The sequence below is a fragment of the Condylostylus longicornis genome, unplaced genomic scaffold (assembly GCF_029603195.1).
Source record: "Condylostylus longicornis isolate FDR11 unplaced genomic scaffold, ASM2960319v2 ptg000337l, whole genome shotgun sequence".
Classification (NCBI taxonomy): domain Eukaryota; kingdom Metazoa; phylum Arthropoda; class Insecta; order Diptera; family Dolichopodidae; genus Condylostylus; species Condylostylus longicornis.
Genome location: NW_026578299.1, coordinates 23969 through 47723, shown reverse-complemented (window position 1 = coordinate 47723; position 23755 = coordinate 23969). Strand labels below are relative to the sequence as shown.

The 23755-nt window shown below is 29.0% G+C and overlaps 1 long non-coding RNA gene across 2 annotated transcripts in view; it reads left to right on the top strand.

Annotated features, from left to right (window-relative positions):
• Positions 1–23492, top strand: part of LOC129616955 (uncharacterized) — a 60271-nt gene extending 36779 nt beyond the window's left edge. The window contains exons 2-3 of one of the 2 annotated variants that reach the window (XR_008697658.1): positions 18513–20142; positions 20492–23492. This is a non-coding gene — a long non-coding RNA (uncharacterized LOC129616955). The remainder of the gene's footprint in view (positions 1–18512; positions 20143–20491) is intronic. The other variant, XR_008697659.1, reaches the window with a different exon arrangement.
• The last annotated feature ends 263 nt before the right edge of the window (positions 23493–23755 follow it).

Here is a 23755-nt window from a genome sequence, read left to right as displayed (position 1 = left end):
TCACAGCGAGGTTCTAAAATAAATTACTCAAAAGATATTAGATCTCAAAGAACTAATAATTATTTGTTTAACTATGCACCCTTTTGTAATTGTTTTTAAAAACTTTTCTTATTTTAAGTTTTATCTTACTATTTATTAGCAAAAAACGTACGCATATTACGGGTGTGTTTTTGAAGAAAAAAAGTAAACTTAAAATATCTCACACACAGAATAGAACACAATTTCAAAACTACAGACATAATACTTGCAAGGCTTGCTATGCAAGCACACACCACTAGTTTATTATACAAATATACTAAATATTGTTATGAATATATGAATCATTAGAATTACAATTGTTATAATTTTTTTTTTTAAATACGTACCAGAATAAATTTGTATAAATGCCTATACACGGAGCCTTGAGAATAAAAATGTCTCTAGCTGTATACATTCAATCCTACATATACATAAGTGAAGTCGTCTCATATAATATACATAGAAGCAAATACGCAAAAACATTCAAAAATACATTTGTCAATACATATAATTGTCTAATATGTATAAGATCAACACTCATGCGTACACATTTAATTATCCTCACACATCTTAATTCTCAAGACTGCATAATACATAATTTACTAATACATACATACGGTGTATTCAAAGTTGGTCATTACACATTTTGTCACACAAATCACTCATGGTGATTTGCGATGTTTGAAAAATAAACAAGTAAAAACGTTTCAGTCAGTATAAACCGATTGAATTATATTGAATTATGAAACCGATAACACCTTTCGTTATTGTATAGCAATTACTCGAAACTGTGAAATCATTCTATAGACACTTCAAGGACATGTTTGACCTATAATTGGACATCTGACTGCCAAGTTCCATGAATCTGACTTTATTATTTTTCCAAATATTTAAAATTAGCTTTTGGAGTACGACAAGCACCCGAACCTGTCAAGCAATTCCACTAAAACTTCACAAATATATCTGATCTATAATCGGACACACAACTGCCAAGTTTCATGAATCTGACTTTATTATTTTTCCAAATATTAAGAATAAGCTTTTAGACTTGTATGGGAGCTACTCGAACCTGTCAAGCAATCCCACCAAAACTTTAGTAATATGTTTGACCTATAATTGGACACACGACTGCCAAGTGTCATGAATTTGACTATTTTATTTTTCCAAATATTTAAAATAAGCTTTTAGACTTGTATGGGAGCTACTGGAACCTATCAAGCAATTCCAACAAAACTTCAGAAATATATCTGACCTATAACTTGACACACAACTGCCAAGTTTCATGAATCTGACTTTATTATTTTTCTAAATATTTAAAATTAGCTTCTGGAGTTATATGGCAGGTACCCGAACCTGTCAAGCAATTCCTCTAAAACTTTAGAAATATATTTGACCTATAATTGGACACATGACTGCCAAGTTTTATGAATCTGACTTTATTATTTTGCGGAATATAAAAAGTTTGCTGTTGGAGCTGTATGGCAGCCACCCGAACCGGTGCAGCTATCCTATTATAATTTTTAGAGCACGTGTAGAATATAATTGGACACATATATACAAAATTTTATATTTATATCTTTATTAGTTTTTGAAATATTTAAAATAAACTCTTTAACTTGTATGGCAGCTACCCGAACCCGTTGTCCGAATTAATCCAACTACAACAGGGTTCGTCCTTGGCACAAAAGAAAAAACTTGTGAAAGTTTGGTGTAGATGGCATTTTTTGTTTTTGAGTTATCGTGCGGTCGGTTCCGATTTCATTGAAATTTAATATTTGAATTCCTCGTATTAAAACAATGAACACGTAAATTTTTTGGAAAGATCAGGCATCGGCAACTAGACGTTTACTACGGGCCAAACATACACTTTTGTGTATATAAAGAGAAATAATCGACCGATTTCATTGAAATTTAATATTTAAATTTCTCGTATTAAAACAATGAACATGTAAATTTTTTGGAAAGATCAGGGCTCGAAAACTGATCTGCGGGCCGATTTTACATTTTTCACCATATCTGCGGAATGAATTGATGGAATTTCTTGAAATTTGATATTTGAGTTCTGGTTGTTACCGAAACTAACTGGCGAATATTTCAGGGAATTCGGGTAGCACAAAGCGAAACTCTACTAAGAGTCAAATTTACATTTTTCTAGGTATGTTAACTATAAGCTTACTAATGTCCTAAAAATTGGAAAGAAATATTTAACAGACATTTTTATAATATTCTGTAACACTTTCATTTAACTAGACAATACACAATGCGGTCGGTTATGTGCTGACCACATCAGATTTTGTTTTTTTATATTCAAACAAGCTTTGAAAAAGTTCATTTTTTAGAACCGTTTTTTAGTTTAGTTTCATTTAAGCCAAAAAGTGAATTTTTTGTTGTTAACCAAAAGAGGATGAACGAAGCAAAGGAGGGGGGGGAGATTTTAGAAACCGCTTAGGGCGTCGAATTAATTAGGTCCGCGGCTACATTGTAACAAGACACACCCTGCTAAACGAGTCCTGAGTATAATTATGAAAGGGCCCTAAGAACGATTAATGCTTTTGCATCAAATAAAGTAAAAAGGGTGTCACATGCTCAGAAGTAGCTTCCAAAATTCCAAAAGTTTCTATAGAAAAAAGAACATAAAAAGGCATGAAAACTAAAGAAATTGGCAATAATACAATGCACAAACCTAAAAAAATTTACGGTAGCATAATGCGAATGATGCGAGACATGCTACAGAGAATAGACAAAATCTCAATGAGATTACATTAGTGCTATTTAAATTAAAGAAACCATAAAGCATAATGAAGAATCCAAAATAGATATGGAGAAGATTCAACTTATGTAGAAATTTGAATTTATCAAGCAGAACTTCAATGTTGGTTCAGTATATTGTCTACCAAAAAAAAGGATATTTTTAAGGATTTCTCATACGCGGAAGAAATAGATTTTTCTTGAATGTATTGCGAAACATGTGAAAAGTTCTCTAGGTTGACCGCAATTAGAGCTAGAGAATTAAGGAAAGCTATTCGGGAGTATGAATGTCCCTAGCAATTTAGTGCCAGTCTTAATATTGTTCTACCGATGCCAACCATGTTCCGGATTTTATAGACTTTTTTATATCTAAAACGATGCCAAAATTTCTGAATTTAAAAGACGATTTTAATTTGATCACTGTGCTGTAGTATTAACCCTTGGTGGAAAGATAGCTACCAGGAGCGGGCCTACTTTATTCTAATGCTACAACTGATCTGATCTGATACAAAAAATTAAGGCAGTCTAGACGTAAATAAAAGGAGTCGCGTCCCCCAGACGATAAAACGATTGTTAATAGACTTTCACAAGCACTCAAAAGAAAAATATAAGAAATATAAGAATTATACACAAGGCTTATCAGCAACTAAAGAAACGGATTATTTGATGTGTAAAGCAACAAAGAATACTAAGAAACCGATATCAAAGAGAACAGAGTACTGATATCAAAACGCGTTAGAAGAAAACCAAATATGTTCTATATTATTGTGGATGTCGCCCAGGCGTTCGTTAAAGTTTGACACGACGGTTTATTATGTAAGCTAAGGAAGTTGTTGCTTTTTCAATTCGTAGAGTTTTTGACTGATATTTATCTGACGGGCATTTGCGAATCAAACAGGGGCAGGTGTACTCCAGGCTTGGAAAAATTAGGACTGGTGTGACTCAGGGAAGTATTCAAGGTCATATATTTACGCGCTTTATTCAAGCGATTTACCAGTATTAGAAGGGGTTCCTGTTGTTACATTTGCCGACGGCATGACAATATTGGCAGTAGGATCAAATGTCGAAGAATCGACAAAAAATTACAGGAACCAAGTAACAATATAAGTAAGTGAATAAATACTTGAAAAATTAAAGTTACATGAAAGTAAATCTGTGCAGTGATTTTATATATACATAAACATATTGTAGAAAGATTAGCCATAAAAAGAAATAACGTATACAAAGAGAAAACAAAAAAAAACATGAGAAAGGAAACGAAAAAAGAAATGTTTTCTCAATGCTCATACAATTTATGTTATGTACTCCCAAATTGAATAAGGTCCAATCATTTGCGATCGAAATTACAAATCACAATTTTTTAACATTTCAAATAAGAAAATACAGGGTGACTCGTTAGCTCTCAATTAAAGCTCTCAGGACGTGATTCGTTTAAGTATTTTTAAGGAAAGAGAGGGAGGGGGATATGGGAGTTGATTGGGTACTGTTGCAGCGAGCAAAGTTGTGTTCGCAAACTTTTTGTTAATTATATAAATTATCACTTTGGCTGCAAAAAAGCACGCGTGTCCTGAAAATTATGTATAGCAAAGTTGTAAAAGCTGATGTAGCGCATCAAGAAAAAAATAACAGGCTTTTCTGAGATATTTAGTGTTTTTTTTAAATTTTCAGTTTTCCAATTCAAAATTTTTTGTTTTGGCAGCTATTACTTGAAAGTAATTCACCTATCATCGTTATACTGATATGCAGGTACATACAAATTTTTTACGTGATTTTAATATTTTGTGATGTAAAATTCAAGATCATTTCAAACCAACTACTATGACTATTGTTGGGTCGGTATATGTATAAAAATAGATATATTTTTATATTTTTATAGATTTTTATATGTTTGATTTTACATTTTCCTTCTTTATTTAACAATTTAATGAAAAATTGATCAATCATATAGTGTGATATATACATTCATGTCTCAATTTTATTTCAATATTTTCGAACATATTTGCCTTCAGCGCGATTTGCGCTAGAAGCATTTAGTTAAATTTCAATGGTGTTAAAGTATAAATCCAAAACACAGCGAAATACCTGAAAATGATTTTGGATGTCAAGCTCAGATGGAAAGAAATGTAAAGAAGAAAAGAATAGAATAAGAAAACAAATGGGGAGAAAAGTTCTAGGTCTTAGGTCTAGATTGGAAACATACAATAAAGTGTTGGTATATAACCATAACGTAACATAACATAACGTAATATAACATAACATAAATGATAAGAGCAGGATCCTTAGGAACATATTGGGTGCCCCCTGGTATTCATAGGAATCTGGGTGTCGCCCAAGTAAGGAAATAAGTAACTGTGGTATGAAACATGGGGTGCATGTCGAACAGCATGTAAGGGACATCTCAACTTATAGGGGATTTGACCTCTCAACTTTTAAGAACCAAAAAGCTAAAACGAAAGAGATCTCTCGATTTACATTCCTTCCTTCATGAAATGTAGACACAAAAACACGATAGAGCAAAACTAATGGTTAATCATTTTACCAGTTTTGGGAGTTTACGACCATACAGGTGCGTTTTAGGTTGGGTTAAAATCCACCTTTGTCTTTCTTAGTCCTTGTCTTTCGATCATTTTTAACATCTGTATTAAAAAAAAAAATTATTTTGTTATAATAAATATACAGTGTACATGTAGGTACATATTTAAGATAAACAAACTCATATTTATTTTTACCGATCGCATTGCATACGATAAGGGAGGTTATGTGATATTACCAAATTTCGGGTGTCGAATTTTCAAGGGAGCACTCTTCTCCATACTAGAGAAACGTAAATAAACTGCTTTTAGAGAGATTTCGGTCGCCTGTCTGTCGGTCTGTGTATGAACGCATGTATCTCAAATTCGGCTGAGCCGATTTGGATAAAATTTTATATGTGAGTTTATTTGATAAATTTTATATAAGTATAATTGCGGGGTTATAAAACAACGAACCTATAAATTTAAAATATAAGTGGTCGGAAACCGAACTACGGACCGATTTTAAAGTTTTTATTTGAGTAGAGGTAAACTTGTGTATATCAAAACTGTTTTTATTCAGCAACATTTTATTTTAAAAAACAAAAAAGGGCTATTGCCAAAAGAGGTATTTACATTCCTTTATTACAACTTTCATATATCAAAATTGGATTATCTACAAAATTGGTACACATTGTATCCCTTTAAGTTTTAATAAAAGTTATTGTACGAACGTATGTTCGAATGGTGTACTAAATTTGCCTTACTTATACCCGCACGAACGTATACCGTATATCGTATTGTCTTACCGTTTGCAGCGCTAAGAACTAATGGTCTGAGATATACACTCAAGTGTATGTTTTTGATCAGCGTCGAATTCTGAGTCGATTTAACTTTGTCTAAGATTGGGGTACTGGTTCGGGTAGCTGTCATATAACTTCAAAATTTTTTTGGCTATATCTCAGAAACTATAAAAGCTTGGTAGGGCAATCCCAAGTAACAATTTCCAAGAGTAATACCCTAAAAAATTGACCAAAATTCTCATAAAATTCTCATACTACACCCCAAAACTCTCATAACTTTTTTTTCTTTTTTTCTTTTTATGCAACTCTCATAATGTTCTTATAATAAGACTTAGCACTTGTAGTGTTAAAAATTCTGTTACTCTCATAGCAAAACTACTTTCAGCAAGCCACACAAATTTTAGTTCTCATAAAGTATTTTTTATAAGATGTCAACTCTTATAGAATTTTCTTCTTAAAAGAATTCCTTTATAAATCTAGTTGTTAAGCACGGCCATTTTGGTATTGTCATTTTTCCTTATCTAAATTTTAACCGTAATGAGACTGAGAATTCTTTTTTTTGGAAAGAAGTCCGAAAAATATTTATTGTGCAGAAATTATTAAATTAAAGTTAATGAAATGCAAAATTACAGTTTTATTTGAATATAATAAAGTTTTAATTGGAATTTATGCACATTAGTATATTTATTTTTTGCTTAACAATTCTTAAATTTTCAAATTTATGTAAGAAAAGAAATAAGATATTATAAAATTTTTTAAATTTTAATTATTTTTAGCAACTTTTTGATTTATAATCTTGGCAAAAGAATTATTCTAATTTCCCATATTTATAATTTTATAATATTAAGTTTTTGAATACAAATATTTATTGATTACATATCATATGCGTAAACATATGTATATTTTGTTTCATTTTTGTTAAAACAATAATTATTAAAAACGGAATAGATACATTTTTTATAAAATTCTAAGTAAGACCGATAAATTTATTCTATAATGTATTGCTTCCTCTTTCTAGTATTTTTTGTTCTGATAAAGATGTCACTAGGGTCTTTTAATGTTCTACAAGACTGAAATAATAAGAGTAATATTCTTAAAGAATTCTTAATATAGCTCTTTTTCTCGTTTTGATTGAAATTTGAAATCACTTTGTGAGACAAAGGAACTTGCCTCTTTCTTAAATAGGAATTGACACGAAAATTTTTAATAACGAATTTAAGTGCAGAAATTTTAAGAGAAATTTTTAAGTGAAACCGATCAAAACTATCTAAAATATTGGGTATCTTCGGAATTGCATCTACCACGGATCAGACACATTGTATCATCCTCTAAAATATCAACAAAAAAATTTGACGATGTGTTATGTTCACAATTTATTGTTTATGACGTTGTTAATTTGTGTCTGAGACGTTGTTAACACTGAAATATTTGTCAAATTGTGTATCCAACATTTTTTCGATACTTACATATATGTATGTTTTTTATATGTTTTTTATTTAAAATAAATTGAAACAAAAAATTTTCTTATTAAAGTAAGCAATGGAATGAAATAATACAAAGCATCAAGATTTTTAAGTTTTGAAATGTAAAGTAATAAAATGTGTTTGAAAAAAAAGGATACATTATAGTTAATTTAAATTAAAATTTTTTACCGACCGTATTGCGTAAACAATAGGTAGGTTATGTGATGGCAACAAATTTTGCATATCGAGTTTTCGGTGGGAATGCACTTCTCCATAGTAGGGAAGTGTAAGTAAACTATTTTTAACAACCCGTCGGTCCGTCGGTCTGTCGGTCTGTCGGAATGTCGGTCTGTCGGTCTGGCGGTCTGTGTGGGCACGCGTGTATCTCAAGTTCTGTTGAACCGATTTTGATGAAATTTTATATGTAAGTTTATTTCCACCATGGCACGGATTGATCAACTTTTGGTAAATATTAGGCCTCGGGAACTGTACTTTTTAGCGGGCCTGTTTTACATTTTTGAACATTTTGAAGAAAGTATTCAACCGATTTACTTCAAATTTCATACATAAGCTTTGCTCGACCGTTCGCGAAAATTCCTATGTTTTGGAAGAAATCAGGCATCAGCAACTGGACGTTTACTACAGGCCAAATAACTTTCTTTCATAAGAAAGAAGTTTTTACATTTTTCACTATTTTTAAGAAAATATTCAACCGATTTACTTGAAATTACATATTTGAGCTTTGCTTGACCTTCCGCGAAACCTCCTAGCTTTTGGAACAAATCAGGCATCAGCAACTGGACGTTTACAACGGGCCAAATATATATTTTTGTGTATATAAAGAGAAATAATCAACCGATTTCATTGAAATTTAATATTTGAATTCCTCGTATTAAAACAATGAATATGTAAATTTTTTGGAAAGATCAGGCAACGGCAACTAGACGTTTATTACGGGCCAAACATACATTTTTGTATATATAAAGAGAAAAAAACAACCGATTTCATTGAAATCTAATATATGAATTCCTCATACTAAAGCAATGAACATATAAATTTTTTGAAAAGATCAGGGCTCGAAAACTGATTTGCGGGCCGTTTTTACATTTTTCACCATTTTTAAGAAAATATTCAACCGATTTACTTGAAATTACATATTTTAGCTTTGCTTGACCTTCCGCGAAAATTCCTAACTTTTGGAAGAAATCAGGCATCAGCAACTGGACGTTTACTACAGGCCAAATATATATTTTTGTGTATATAAAGAGAAATAACCGATTTCATTGAAATTTAATATTTGAATTCCTCGTATTAAAACAATGAACATGTAAATTTTTTGGAAAGATCAGGCATCGGCAACTAGACGTTTACTACGGGCCAAATATACATTTTTGTGTATATAAAGAGAAATAATCTAACCGATTTCATTGAAATTTAATATTTGAATTCCTCGTATTAAAACAATGAACATGTAAATTTTTTGAAAAAATAAGGGCTCGAAAACTGATCTGCGGGCCGATTTTACATTTTTCACCATATCTACGGAATGAATTGATGGAATTTCTTGAAATTTGATATTTGAGTTCTGGTTGTTACCGAAACTAACTGGCGAACATTTCAGGGAATTCGGGTAGCACAAAGCGAAACTCTACTAAGAGCCAAATTTCCATTTCTCGAGGTATGTTAACTATAAGCTTACTAATGTCTTAAAAATTGGAAAGAAGTATTTAACAGATATTTATATAATATTCTGTAACACTTTCATTTAACTAGACAATACACAATGCGGTCGGTTATGTGCTGGTCACATCAGATTTTTTTTTTTGATTTTGACAAAATCGTACAACTTTTATTTGATGATTCCGAGCAAACCCCTTATTTTAATAGTATTAAGGTCTGAAAAATATTTTTCTTTATTTGCTGATGTAATAAACTAATGTATAAACTAACACATTAGTTTATTTGGTGCAATTACACCCAATAAACTAATCGTATTTTTGTATTAAATTGGTTTTTAAGAAGCGTAAGTTTTTTAAATAAATGTAATACTTAAACAGCACTTTGAAAAAATATCACATAAAAGATTTATATAATAAACTTATATTACCTATTAAACTATTTTTAATCAATGCTATTAGAATTAGCCTAAATAAATAACTTTAATATCAGAAATATGACACCAAGTGCACATCATACATGAATCATAACGTATCAATATCTTAAGTCACTAATAAATTCGATGACATTCTAAAAAATATCTTATCTCCACTTAAGAAAACTTAAACATCTTAAGTAGACTTAAGGTAACTATTGTTAAAAATAGTTACCATATAAATGATTTTTTTAAATTATTTGACACACACTTAGATTCACTAAATAATAAAAAAGCTATAATTATCGGTGATTTTAATTTTAACTTGTTAGATAAAAATAATGCAAATGTAAAAAATTATAAAAGTATAATAAAATCAAACCAAATATAAATACTGGTTAAACAGATGAACTAATTTGAAAAGAAGGAAGAAAAAAAATTCTAAGAAAGTAAATGTAAAGAGTCCTGTAAAAATGATGCAAAAAAAACCTGGAAAAATATTCAAAATATGATAATGCCGAATAAAAAACATAGACAACATATTTTTTAGTGATTGTATCACTAAAAAACAAAAAATTGGAAAATTAAATGCATTTAATGAATATTACAGCACTATAGGTGAAATTCTATCTGCAAAAATAGAACACAAAGTATTTTTTTTTAAAGATAGAAAAAAATGCTAGATTTAAATTTGATCAAGTAACATTAAATCATTGCATAAAAAACTTGAAAAATACTAATTCTGCTGGTGAAAATAATATTACTAACTCAAAAATTTTAAAAGAATCTATAAATGAATTCTTACACTACATTAGAGACTTGATTAACACGTGTTTTGAACTTTCAATTTTTCGCAAAGCAAGTAAAAAATGTATCGATATATAACAAGGGTGATGTAAGTTATATTGACAACTTCAGACTCATATATGTATCATCAGTTATAAGTAAAACTATCGAATCTAGTCCAAATAAGCAAATAACCTTGTTAAAAATAAACTAATTAGTAACAGACAATACGCATTTAGGGAAAATCTAATACAACAACCACTTTGTTTGATGTTGTTTCCTATATAGAGCAACAAATATTGTGAAAAAAGTTGACAGAAATATACTATTAAAAGTTTTGCGAAGTTATGGTATATTGGAACTGGCTTAAAAGCTACTCTTAAGGAAGGACCCAACCCAAGTAACAATTTTCAAGAGTAATACCCTAAAAAATTGACCAAAATTCTCATAAAATTCTCATACTACACCCAAAAACTCTCATAGCTTTCTTTCTTTTTTTATTTTTATGCAACTCTTATAATGTTCTTATAATAAGACTTAGCACTTGCAGTGTTAAAAATTCTGTTACTCTCATAGCAAAACTACTTTCAGCAAGCCACAAAAATTTTAATTCTCATAAAGTATTTTTTACAAGATGCCAACTCTTATAGAATTTTGTTCTTAAAAGAATTCCTTTATAAATCTAGTTGTTAAGCACGGCCATTTTGGTATTGTCATTTTTCCTTATCTAAATTTTAACCGTAATGAGACTGAGAATTCTGTTTTTTGGAAAGAAGTCCGAAAAATATTTATTGTACAGAAATTATTAAATTAAAGTTAATGAAATGCAAAATTACAGTTTTATTTGAATATAATAAAGCTTTAGTTGGAATTTATGCACATAAGTATATTTATTTTTTGCTTAACAATTCTTAAATTTTAAAATTTATGTGAAAAGAATAAAGTTGGGTCAATCCAATGGCTTGTATTGTAGCACTTTTCCCTTCAACAAGTGAAAATTCTGCTTTTAAATACAGTCTATGTGTACCTATCACACTATTAAAATTATTTTCATTCATTTAGAAAACTATTTCTAGGATTGCATATATTTAGGATGAACGATTTATGCAGTCTTTGGAATAAAGCAAAAATTATAATAAAGTGGGGTTAACATAATGCTCGATTTTAAGGTTTAATTGCGTCAGTTAAGAAAAAAATTTATATTTTTTAATGTCATGGAATTTACCGTTAGCTTTCTGCGTTTATAGGAACGGCCATTTTGTTTTTCTAAAATTTAACTATAGTAATCCGGGCTAGGGGAAGCAAGCTTCTGCCTTTCTGTGTTTGCAAAACTTCAAAAATGCTTATAGTTTCATTCAACAACAAATTTTTAAAAAAGGCCATTTTTAGTGTTTTAGGGGGTAAGTTTTGGTAACAAAAAAAGTGTCCACGGACGGATGGATGGACGGACAGAGTGAAACTAATAAGCATTTTTTTTCAAAAAATTTTTGGAAAAGTGCTAAAAAGGAAATAAGATAGTATAGGGATAAAAAATATGTATAAAATTTTTTTAAATTTTAATTATTTTTAGTTGGCGTTGTCTTTGTCGAAGTACAATATCAACTTTTGTCAATAAAATTTTACTGCCAGCAACTTTTTGATTTATAATCATGGCAAAAAAATTATTTTAAATTCCCATATTTATAATTTTATGATATTAAGTTTTTGAGTACAAATATTTATAGATTACCTATCATATACGTAAACATATATATATTTTATTTCATATTTGTTAAAAAAAAAGCAAAATAGATAATTTTTTATAAAGTTCGAAGTAAGGCCGATATATTTATTCTATAATGTATTGCTTTCTCTTTCTAGTAACACTATTATAAATAGCTTGTGAGAGTTTTCGTATACCAAAACTAGTATGAGAGTTATATGCTTTAAAAACTCTTTTAATAGGAGCTTAACTCTCATAACAAGAATTAATAACTCTAGTAATTGCGCTCTTTTGTTCTTATAAAGATCTCATTAGGGTCTTTTAGTATTCTACAAGACTGAAATTATAAGAGTAATATTTTTAAAGAATTTTTAATATAGCTCTACAAGAGTCTTATGAGATAAAAATTGTTACTTGGGAATTCACTGAAACAAGAAAAAATCAGTTCTAGTGGGAATTCTGTGAACTGTGGTATAGTGCAGGGTACTTCACTAGGACCAACTTTGTTTCTTTGTTACATAAATGAAATAGCAAACTTAAAACTATAAGGGAAAGTATTTACGTATACAGATGATCTACTAATAGTATATTCAGCGAATACATTTAAAAGTGTGGAATATGAAATAAATTATGATAATAAAATAATATACAAGACGCTTTGTAAGTACAAATTGACAATAAGTATAGACAAAACCAAATACATGCTACTAAAAAATAAAGACAAAGAAAATATTAATTTAATATTCAATGGTAACAAAATTGAAAGAGTAAAGACATATAAATATCTCGGTATAACCTTAGATAGCGAACTCACCTGGAATCACCATTCTGATGAATTAATGAAAACTTGTAGGAGAGTAGCGGCCATTTTTCGCGAAATATCTGGCCTAATTTCCGAAAAACAAAAAATCTGATGTGGTCAGCACATAACCGACCGCATTGTGTATTGTCTAGTTAAATGAAAGTGTTACAGAATATTATAAAAATGTCTGTTAAATACTTCTTTCCAATTTTTGGGACATTAGTAAGCTTATAGTTAACATACCTAGAAAAATGTAAATTTGGCTCTTAGTAGAGTTTCGCTTTGTGCTACCCGAATTCCTTGAAATGCTCACCAGTTAGTTTCGGTAACAACCAGAACTCAAATATCAAATTTCAAGAAATTCCATCAATTTGTTCTGTGGATATGGTGAAAAATGTAAAATCGGCCCGCACATCAGTTCTCGAGCCCTGATCTTTCCAAAAAGTTATATGTTCATTGCTTTAATATGAGGAATTCATATATTAAATTTCAATGAAATCGGTTGATTATTTCTCTTTATATACACAAAAGTGTATGTTTGGCCCGTAGTAAACGTCTAGTTGCCGATGCCTGATCTTTCCAAAAAATTTACATGTTCATTGTTTTAATACGGGGAGTTCATATATTAAATTTCAATGAAATCGGTTGATTATTTCTCTTTATATACACAAAACTGTATATTTGGCCCGTAGTAAACGTCTAGTTGCCGATGCCTGATTTCTTCCAAAACATACGAATTTTTGCGGATGGTCGAGCTGAGCTTATATATAAAATTTCAAGTAAATCGGTTGAATACTTTCTTCAAAATGTTCAAAAATGTAAAACAGGCCCGCTAAAAAGTGCAGTTCCCGAGGCCTGATATATACCAAAAGTTGATCGATCCGTGCCATGGTGGAAACAAACTTACATATAAAATTTCATCAAAATCGGTTCAACCGAACTTGAGATACACGCGTGCACACACAGACCGACAGACCGACAGACCGACAGACCGACAGACCGACAGACCGACAGACCGACAGGTTGCTAAAAATAGTTTATTTACACTTCCCTACTATGGAGAAGTACGTTCCCACCGAAAACTCGATATGCAAAATTTGTTGCCATCACATAACCTACCTATTGTTTACACAATACGGTCGGTAAAAAGAGCACTATACTATAGTTTATTTCATGGTTATATAGCATATGCCATAATAATCTGGGGAAATAAGAGCAATAAAAATTTGAAAAAAATCCAAAAATTGCAAAATAAAGCCATAAAAAACCTATATGGACTTGAAATAAGAACACCAACGAATAACATATACGCAAATTATAACATTTCAAATATAAGACAACGGCTAAAAGCAAAGCAAATTCAACACATACATAAAATAAAACACGGAAATATATCATGAAATATTAGCTTCACACAAGGAGTAATCATATATTATCACAACACAAGAACAGCAAACGACGTAAGAACTGGCAGAACTGGGTCAAGTAACGTTTTCAACAATGCTGTTCGGGAATTTAACAATATTCCCGAATGGCTCAGATATGCAAACACAAATACATTAAAAAGGAATATAAACAAATTAGTTTGAACCAAAACTCATTTCAAGAACATTTTTTGATTATACTCGTTTATTGCTAAAGCCTTTTGTATGTATATGTAAATTTATAATGGTTAAAAGAAAAAACAACATACTATATAAATAAATAATAACACTCTGTACGGCTGAGGCTCTTTTTGAGATAAATTTGAAACTAAATAAATAAAAAAATATAGTAGCCAAATTCCTGATACAATAGCTCAAATATCCATGTAAAAATGTACATGTGTATTTATGATTATTCTCTACATACAATTAGTAGTTAAATTTTATTAAGGCCCGATATTTAGTTCCAAAAACACTTCAAACTTTCTCAATAATATAGAATTTTTAAGCAAAATTGAGTAGAGTTGTTGGTAATGCTGAAAATAATGAATTTTAGAAGAGCCTAAATAGTAAGACTGCTGATTTTATTTACACACTTTAATTTCAGTCATTTTTTATTTAATATGAAACGTGCTTGCCCGACTTTAAGCCCAATTTGTCGCGAACTACTTTTTTTAAATTCTTGAAGCGAATTTTTGGAAAAGTGAGCTTAATTCGACAAGTAGCCCAATCTGGGCATTCTGCTGTACTTCAAATTTTGTTCATTACGTTTTATTGTAACTGAACGAGGTAAATTGGTTTTTTCTTGTTGTATCTTTACATACATCAGCAAAAAAACGTTAGCATAAAAAAAAGCTGACATTTATACAAGTGCACCTAGCCAATAGCAAACAGAAATAAACCAATCATTCTATTATGTCGTAATTCAAGATACAACATACTAGATGCGACTTGCGATACAAACATATATATGTATATACTTTTTTGTTTTCTTAATGTAATGGATTGCTAACTAATTTTTCCTTCAATGTAATTATTTATCCTAATTTTTAAAAATTATATATTTTGTTATGCAAACGTGCAGATAGGTTTTTATAAAAGAATTAAAGGAAAAAAAATAACTTTGTATAACAATTTCAAAAAATTAGCTATATAATGTACATACATATGTATGTAAGTTTCGAATAATTTTTTTAAATACGAACATGATATCAGTTCAATTTTACAAAATGTAAGTAATAACAAGTAAAAGCGTTTCAGTCGGTATGAACCGATTGAATTATACCCTGCACCTTTCATTGTTGTATATCAATTACTCAAACCTGTGAAACCATTCTATAGAAACTTCACGGATATGTCTGACCTATAACTGAACACACAACTACCAAGTTTCATGAATCTGACTTTATTATTTTTCCAAATATTTAAAATAAGCTTTTGGACTTGTATGGGAGCCTGTCAAGCAATTCCACGAAAACTTCAGAAATATCTTTTACCTATAATTGGACACATGACTGAAAAGTTTCATGAATCTGACTTTATTATTTTGCCGAATATAAAAAATTTGCTGTTGGAGTTGTATGGCAGCCACCCGAACCGGTGCAGCTATCCCATTATCATTTTTAGAGCATGTGTAGAATATAATTGGACACATGTATACAAAATTTCATATTTATAGCTTTATTAGTTTTTGAAATAATTAAAATAAACTCTTTGAGTTGTATGGCAGCTACCCGAACCCGTTGTCCGAATTGGTCCAATAACAATAGGGTTCGTCCTTGGCACAAAAGAAGCAACTTGTGAAAGTTTGGTGTCGATTGCATTATTCGTTTTTGAGTTATCGTGCGATCGGACGGACGGACGGACGGACGGACGGACGGACGAAGAATATATATATATGTCCATACCGCAGATGACTCCTTCAAGTAGTTACAAACTCCATACCAAAGTTAATATACCCTTCACGAAGTGCAGGGTATAAAAAAGTAAAAACGTTTTAGTCAGTATAAACCGACAGAATAATACCCTGCATTTTGACGATCTGAGTTTAAAAATTTGTTTTTGAATTATCTAGAATTAGCTCTCATTGTTGTATACCCAGTATTCGAACTTGACAAACCATACTGTAGAAACTGCATGAATATGTCTGACCTAAAATTGGACACACAACTGCCAAATTTCATGAACCCAACTTTATTCAAAAATCCATTTTTCCAAATATTCAAAATTAGCTTTAGGAGTTGTGTGGCAGCTACCTAAACCTGTCAAGTCAGTGCAGCCATTCCATTAAAATTTTCAGAACATATGAAGAGTATAATTGTTTTTGAAATATTTAAAAAAACCTCTTTGAGTTGTATGGTAGCTTTACATGTACTGGAGACGACAAAAAGAAAAAACATAACTGAATTTAGTACGAAGCTTGAAATACACTGTATTACCACACCAACAGTTGCATTATTGTAAAAAGTTTAGGCTTTTATTAAAAAAAATGCAAGTGATAAACAAACTAAAATAATTCTTTCTGAAAATGTTTAATTCCACGCGTACCATAGAAAATTCGAAACGTGTCAAGTTTGGCATGCGTGCCAATAATTTGCCATCTAGATTATATAATATATAAATAATCAAAGTGTTTCAGGTATTCATATATTGTACTTTTTTAAACATTGAAGTACGTATTATACTTAATTGTTCTGATGTTATAATTTCGCATTATTTAGAAACAAAATTGGAACTTTAAATTTTCAATTGGATAATTCACTTTAGATAAATTGCAAAAATTTCGATACCCAATCTTTTGCTATATTATGTATATATGGAAAGATCAAGTATCGAAAGACATTAAAAATTTAAAAAATCTGATGTGGTCAGCACATAACCGACCACAATGTATATTGTCTAGTTTAGTGAAAGTGTTACAGAAGATTATGAAAATGCATTTTGAATACATCATTTCAATTCCAAGGAAGTTAGCAAGCTTTTAGCTAACATACCTAGAAAAGTGTAAACTTGGCTATTAGTAGAATTTCTCTTTATGCCACTGAGTCCCCTAAAAAGTCAGTAACAACCAGAACTCAAATATAAAATTTCAAGAAATTACATCAATCCGTTCCGCAGATATGGTTCAAAATGTGAAATCGGCCTCAATTTGGTTTCAAAGCCATGATCTTTTTAAAAATTTGCAAATTCATGGTCTTATAACTCGAATTTAAATATTAAATTTCAAGAAAATTGGTTGATTATTTCGTTTTCTATCCGGAAAAATGTAAAATTAGCTCGCAAAAAGGTCCAGTTACCGAGGTCTGATATATCCTAAGAGATGATCAATCCGTGCAATAGCCAAAGTACTCTCACAAATAAAATTTCTTTAAAATCGGTTCAGCCGACTTTGAGATACACGCGTGCACACAGAGAGCGACAGACTGACATCTCTCTAAAAGTGGTGTATTTACGTTTCCCTATTATGGGAAGTGCGTTCCCATCTAAAATTCGACATCCAAAATTTTGTGCCCTCACATAACAAACCTCATTGTAAAAATGATAATCTTCATATTTAGTTTTGTTCTTAATTCCTTTTCTATTTGCACTTTTATTTGAAAGTATTATTTTCCTTTGCAATGTAATAATTTGTCTGATTTACTTTCAACAGAAGTTTAAAATAGTTTGTAGAAATTTTTTCAAACTTTTATTATTATGTAAATATATATTCTATGGCGTCCAGCCCAGCCGATTATTAACCTGGAAGATTAATAAAAGAATTTAAAATTTTATCGAATTTTAACAAGAAACACTATTTTAAATTTTAATAACAAAATTTTATTGGTTTTCTCTTCTTGGGGTGTGAAATAGTAATGATCATAATTTTATAAATTTTTGATTAAATTTGCGATCGCTCTACTTGCATTGTCAGCATAAGTATTACAGACAATTAATTAAATTTTCCATTGACTCCAGCAGACCATTAATTAAATTTTTATGTGGACTAATATTAAGCACACCTAAATCTGCTGTGTTAGCAATTTTGTATTTTTTACCCTATATGAAGACATTTCTTTTTAGTATATTTAAATTAGAAAAATTTATGCATCATGATTTTATTATAACGCTCATTTATTACTTATTTTTTCTTTCCATGTTCATATTTAAATTTTCTTTTTGTTCCAGAATTCTACCATTTATTGACAAGGATCTTATAAAAGATGTAGTTAGTTGGAAATATAAAGATAGAACATTTGATGAAATGTAAGTTTTCTGGCCACAAAATTTAAAACCAATGAAATTTAAAAGATAGGTCGAAGCAGAAAAGTTAGATGAAGCAAGTGTGTAAATAATTTAGAAAAGATAAATTTGTAAAAGATAAAACCCCAAAGACAAACATGTAACAAACAGAAAGCAGTTTTTAATTAAAACAGGTATAGTCGTAAGAATATTTCAGCAAGTTATAAAAATACGTAATAATAAGTATAAATACACATGCAATTAATAAAAATATAAACTATTAACCATTACATGAGCATTTTCAAAAATCTTTTGACCTGTATTCTCAAAAACATCATAAATTTATACTTTGTTCATTATCAAAAAGCGGCATAAAATTATTAGTTTTCAGTAAAAAATGTCAATGAATAAAATATCAGATCAGTATCGGATGCTCATTTTATTATCAATATAAAAATGTTTCAAATAATTTAATTCAAGATTATATTTGAAATTTTAAAATGTGATGAAAATTGAAAACACTGCGCAAATACACTGATGGAAGTGGTCTACTATAAGAAACATTAAAGTTTGATATTTTTAAAAATTATAATCAGGAGTAAAATTAATGTGTTCTGTTATAAATTTTAAAATATTTTTTTGTTATTTTTCTGCTTTCTATATGATAAAATGCAATAAAAACATTCCTATAATGTTAAAATTATATTACGAGGAGAAAAGATAAATAATAAAATTAATGCATATCTTGCAGAACGTTTGCGTTGTGTACATCTCATTTCCAGTGTTTATCAATATATTATGAAAGTACAAAAGCACGGAAATAAAGATTTTTTGCCGTCAATTTGTTTCCAAAAGAATTACAAGTACAAAAAGTAGTAAACAGTAAATGAACAGTTGAACTAAAGATATCACAAAAAAAGTTGTATTTTCCATATCAGAATTTTAGTTTTTCCCCAAGAGAAGGTGGAAAATGTGTTTTTTGTTTTTTTTTCAATTTATTGAATACAGAAAAAAAAATTTTAATTTTTTTCATAAATTTTTTCACAATATTTTAAGATTAAGGTGAACAATTGCACGAAAAAATTTTTAAATGCTTTGAAAATACATTCAAATGTAAAAAGAAAACAAAAAACAAAGTGCGTTAGCAATAATGGGCATATTCATTCACCAACACGTAAGAATAAAATAAGATTTAAAGGTCAAAGGTCAAAAGAAATTACAACCAAAAGAAATAGAAAGAAATCCTTTTTAAATCTCCAGATTTAACTCTCTCTCTTAAAATAGCATTGAAAAAAACAAGTTTAAAATAATATATACATGTACATAACATAATATAACATAGTAGAACTTATAAGATAATAAAAAAGCATAAAATGTGGAGTAGAAAATAAGGATAACAAAACTTTTTAAAAAGTAATTTGAATAGATAAAAAGAATATTTTTTCATATGTTTATAAGTGAAAAAATTATTTGAAATATAACTAGTTTTCTTTTTTAATTTTTTTATAAAAACATGCAAAAATGTATCAGCTAATGATTTTAGCTAGTAATTATTATTGATCAATTGGAAGTAAATGTAAGAAAAAGCATAGCAGAAAGAGAAAAAAGGAATTTATAATTCACACACAGCAAAAGTGGAAATTCCCGCTTTTGCTATGTGTGATATCAATCAAAATAATATTGAATTTTAACTGTTGATTATGCAGTCCAAAAGTAGTCCAAAAGTTTTATTTTAAAAACAGAAAAAGTCCAAAAGTTTTATTTTAAAAACTTAATACATATGTTTATTTTTATGTATTTATATAATATTATAACATATTGTAATATATTATATATTTAAAAAAATACATAATATATTATAATGTATTATCTTATATACTAAAAAGTGCTTTTTATATTTTTTTAATTTACATAATATATTTAAGAAATAAATGTTAAAGAATTCAAATAAATAAAAAAAGGAAAATTCAAATTAAAGTTGGCTTAAAGTTACAAAAGTAAGGAAAAATAATATTTTAATTAAATAAAAAAAAGTGAAATATTTCAATATAAAGAAGGAAACAAAGGGAATAAAAAAAAAGAACAAGTAAACATATTAAAGAAAAGACAAAAATATTTTTATTTGGAATACAATACAAAGAAAAGAAACATCTGAAGGCGAATTACGAACGCCCTAGAAATCAAGAGGAAATGGGCACTATTTTGCTCACATTGTTATTAATTTTTCTAATTGAAATTAGAGGTAAGTAGTTTTTTATTAAATATATCCCGTTTTAAGATATATATGTCAGATTTTATATATATATAACACATACATATACTTTTTTCAAGAAAACGATTTACTAGCTATTTGATTATTTTCAATATAGAAAAATATATTGAAGGTCGAAAAACTTTTTCTTCTAACGAAATAAATTTAGTAGATTTCAAAAGTTGCTAAAATTTCAGGTTTCCATAACTTGTTGTCTTCTTTAAGAAAACCGATGTCAAAACTTTGAACTCGTTTAAATAACGGTTAATTTAAAGGCCATTTGGTTATTGTAACAATTCAATATTTTATTTCGCGTTAGAAGTAGGTACTCGTTCAATGTTATTGAAAATGGAACGGAATGGTTAAAATCGGCGGTAGAAAGGTATATGTAAACATGAATAAATATCAGTATTCATTTTATTAACAATTATCTCAGTCTACAATCTTCTTTGTAAAAAGCACACAGCCATCGGGCATAAAAATATCAAATAGGTTGGCCAGTGCTCCTACTCGGTAAAAACAAAATGTATCCATCTTCGGAATGTATAAAGCTATTATACTACGTGCTATGAATAAAGAACACGCGTGCTATGAAAACTATAAAAATAAGTAGTTGAGCATCAAGAAAATAAAGGGCATTTGTTAGATATTTGGCGTTTTTAGAAAATATTCAGTTTTTCAATTCAAAATTTTGTTTTTGAGCAGCTATTACTTGAATATGGTAACTCTTACAACTATTATTGATATAGTGTTATGTAGGTCTATCTTATGCCTAATATATCAGGCCACCCAACAGAAATTATTTTCCAAAATTTTGCAATCGGAAAAAATTACAAAAACAATTCTTAATGTTTTATGTTTTCGAAGTATTTCGATTGAATTATATTTCGAAAACATAATTGGTGGGAAAGCTTCTCCATAGTAGCAAAGTGTAAATAAACTACATTTAAAAAACTGTCAGTCCGTCGGACTGTTGGTCTGTCTGCCTGTGTGTGCACGGGTGTATGTCAAGATTAGCTGAACCGATTTAGATTTTATATGAAAATTTTATATGAAAGTTTATTTTGACTATGGCACAGATTGATCAGTTTTTAAAACATATCAGGCCTCGGGAACTGGACCTCTTAATGGGCCTGTTTTACATTTTTGATCATTTTGAAGAAACTCTTCAACCTATTTACTTGAAATTTCATATATAAGCTTCATTTAACCAGACGCGAACCCTCCTAACTTTGTATATTTGGCTCATATTAAACGTCCTAGCAACTGGACGTTTAATATGGGTCAAATATACATTTTTGCGTACATAAAGAGAAATAATCAACTGATTTCATTGAAAATTAATATTATAACAATGAATCTATAAATTTTAAGGGAAGACCCGTGTTCGGAAACTGATCTTCGGGCTGTTTTTACATATTTTACAATATATACGGAACGAATTGATGGAATTTTTTAAAATTTAATATTTGGGTTCTGATTGTTACAGAAGTAATGTCTTTACATTTAACAAGTCCCAATACTCAATATTTTTTGCGAGATATTACGAATTTTTGGCTTCGTTGCTGTTTTTTTCTTTAAATGCCACTGATCGTGTCATATGTCTTATTATTTTTTTTTTTTTTTTACATAAAAAAGAGTTTAATATTTTAAAAAATCTCAGGATATTATACATATTTTTTAAAAAGCTTCCCATTTAAATTCTATTGTACGAAAAAGAAAGGAAGGTAGGAGGAAAGAAAAAATTAAAAAAAAAATTTCAAATTCATATTTCAGTATGGTTTTAAATGTTAATAAGGAAGGGTGTATTATTTTTTCATTTATATTTTGTATTTCTCAATAAGATAAGTTGAGTAGTGTCGGTAAAGTAATATAATGTCATACACTAACAATCTTAGCTACTATCTCATTTCGGTTAATTAAAAGATACTTATAGAATTGTTTCAAATAATTCCTATTACTTTTTAAGTTATTAAAAATAAATATGTATGTACCTACTTCCAATCAACTTTTTTTTGTACATAATTATTTAAAATTTGGTTGAAACATGTTATATTGAGTGCTTGTAAATTAATTTTTGCTCTTCTTTCATATTTTAATAGCAGGTAAACAAGAGTAATCTATTTATAAAATGGTGCTGGCAGTGTAAAATAAGTTCGTGCTTTCAAGTTTCTCTCTTAGCATTGGGACTTGTTAGATATAAAGACATTACCAGAAGTTACTAATGAGCTTTTCTTATAAGTCGAACGGCACAAAATGAAACTCTACTAAGAACCAAATTCACATTTTTCTAACTAAGAGATTATAAATGTCCTTAAAACTGTAAAGAAGTGTTTAAAACGCATTTTCATAATCTTTTGGAATACCTTTTCTAATCTAGACGATATACATTGCGGTTGGTTATGTGCAGACCACATCAATTTTTTTTATTTTTCTTTTCTTTCAATTTCTTTTTAAATTCAATTTCTTATTCAAAAACTTTACTCCATAATTCAGTACCCTTCCATTTGGAAGACAAGAAGTCTGCACTAAAAATTGCAATTTTTTTAAAGGCATCTTGCAGATGGAATTTGCCAATTGATTTTTTTGAAATTTAAATTTAAAAAAATATGTAGAATCAGTAGAGCTGGAAATATTGATCAATTTTCTTCACACAAATAATTTCCAACACCCCTCCCATTTGAATTCCATATATACATATTTTGAATTTATTTTTGATTTATTTTCCAAACTCAAAAATCAAAAAAAAAAGTGGAAAGCAACTGTTTTGTAAATCAAATACTTATATATTTGAACTGGTTTTTCCGAATATTCTAATTAGAATAAATTATTTAAAACCGAATTTGAAAGAAGATTTTTAGATTTAAATAGATATCAAAATGAATTTAACCTTTCCATTTTCTGTTGATATTAAAACACTAGATTCAAATTTACAATT